Source organism: Anopheles moucheti (assembly GCF_943734755.1).
Source record: "Anopheles moucheti chromosome X unlocalized genomic scaffold, idAnoMoucSN_F20_07 X_unloc_69, whole genome shotgun sequence".
NCBI lineage: Eukaryota > Metazoa > Arthropoda > Insecta > Diptera > Culicidae > Anopheles > Anopheles moucheti.
Window position 1 is genome coordinate 12,846 of NW_026453580.1, and position 2,155 is coordinate 15,000.

A 2,155-nucleotide genomic window follows, 5' to 3' on the forward strand; every position below is an offset into this window, starting at 1 on the left:
TCTCAGTTATCCCTGTGTTCATGGTTTTCGTTTGCTTCGATTCGTTCACTCTATTACTCTTGTCTTTGGTTTTCGTTTGCTTCGATTCGTTCACTCCATTACTCTTGTCTGTGGTTTTTCGTTTGCTTCGATTCGTTCAGTCCATTACTCTTGTATGTGATTTTCGTTTGCTTCGATTCGTTCAGTCCATTACTCTTGTGTGTGGTTTTCGTTTGCTTCGAGTCGTTCAGTCCATTACCCTTGTCTATGATTTTCGTTTGCTTCGAGTCGTTCAGTCCAATACTTACCCTTGTCTATGATTTTCGCTCTAAGCCCAGTCGCCCTGCGCTCTGGAAATCACATTCCAACTCTATCACCGATAGCGCTCACACCTTGGAAACCACATTTCACCCAGGGGACCTTAGGGTGGATTTTGAGCCTTTCGGGATTGCGAAACCATCATTTAACACTCTAAACTTAATTTCCGCAATCCCAGACGCACTTTCCATATGGTCTCCAAAAATGCGTGTGAGCTGACCTGGTCCCTTATAATAGGCAATGAACACGATTTTGGCAAAATATTTTTTTCAAAATTTTTTGACTCACCTGGTAAAATCGAATTTACTTGGGAAAAATGTTCTAGCAGGGGCCCTCCCATACAAATTTTTTTCTTCTCAAAAATGATTTTCGTTTCACTTTTCATACTCAGGGGAGTCTAAAATTGATGTTTTGAGTCACCATGAAAAAAAAAATTTTTTGACCCGAGCTTGTGTCGGCGACCCAAAATCGACGCACTTGGGAAATATGTTCTAGCAGGGGCCCTCCCATACAAAAATTTTTTCTTCTCAAAAATGATTTTCGTTTCACTTTTCATACTCAGGGGAGTCTAAAATTGATGTTTTGAGTCACCATGAAAAAAAAATTTTTTTTGACCCGAGCTTGTGTCGGCGACCCAAAATCGACTCACTTGGGAAAAATGTTCTAGCAGGGGCCCTCCCATACAAAAATTTTTTCTTCTCAAAAATGATTTTCGTTTCACTTTTCATACTCAGGGGAGTCTAAAATTGATGTTTTGAGTCATCGTGAAAAAAAAAATTTTTTGACCCGAGCTTGTGTCGGCGACCCAAAATCGACGCACTTGGGAAAAATGTTCTAGCAGGGGCCCTCCCATACAAAAATTTTTTCTTCTCAAAAATGATTTTCGTTTCACTTTTCATACTCAGGGGAGTCTAAAATTGATGTTTTGAGTCACCGAGAAAAAAAAATTTTTTTGACCCGAGCTTGTGTCGGCGACCCAAAAATCGACGCACTTGGGAAATATGTTCTAGCAGGGGCCCTCCCATACAAAAATTTTTTCTTCTCAAAAATGATTTTCGTTTCACTTTTCATACTCAGGGGAGTCTAAAATTGATGTTTTGAGTCACCGAGAAAAAAAAATTTTTTTGACCCGAGCTTGTGTCGGCGACCCAAAAATCGACGCACTTGGGAAATATGTTCTAGCAGGGGCCCTCCCATACAAAAATTTTTTCTTCTCAAAAATGATTTTCGTTTCACTTTTCATACTCAGGGGAGTCTAATATTGAAGTTTTGAGTCACCGTGAAAAAAAAATTTTTTTGACCCGAGCTTGTGTCGGCGACCCAAAAATCGACGCACTTGGGAAATATGTTCTAGCAGGGGCCCTCCCATACAAAAATTTTTTCTTCTCAAAAATGATTTTCGTTTCACTTTTCATACTCAGGGGAGTCTAAAATTGATGTTTTGAGTCACCGTGAAAAAAAAAATTTTTTGACCCGAGCTTGTGTCGGCGACCCAAAATCGACGCACTTGGGAAATATGTTCTAGCAGGGGCCCTCCCATACAAAAATTTTTTCTTCTCAAAAATGATTTTCGTTTCACTTTTCATACTCAGGGGAGTCTAAAATTGATGTTTTGAGTCACCATGAAAAAAAAATTTTTTTTGACCCGAGCTTGTGTCGGCGACCCAAAATCGACTCACTTGGGAAAAATGTTCTAGCAGGGGCCCTCCCATACAAAAATTTTTTCTTCTCAAAAATGATTTTCGTTTCACTTTTCATACTCAGGGGAGTCTAAAATTGATGTTTTGAGTCATCGTGAAAAAAAAAATTTTTTGACCCGAGCTTGTGTCGGCGACCCAAAAATCGACGCACTTGGGAA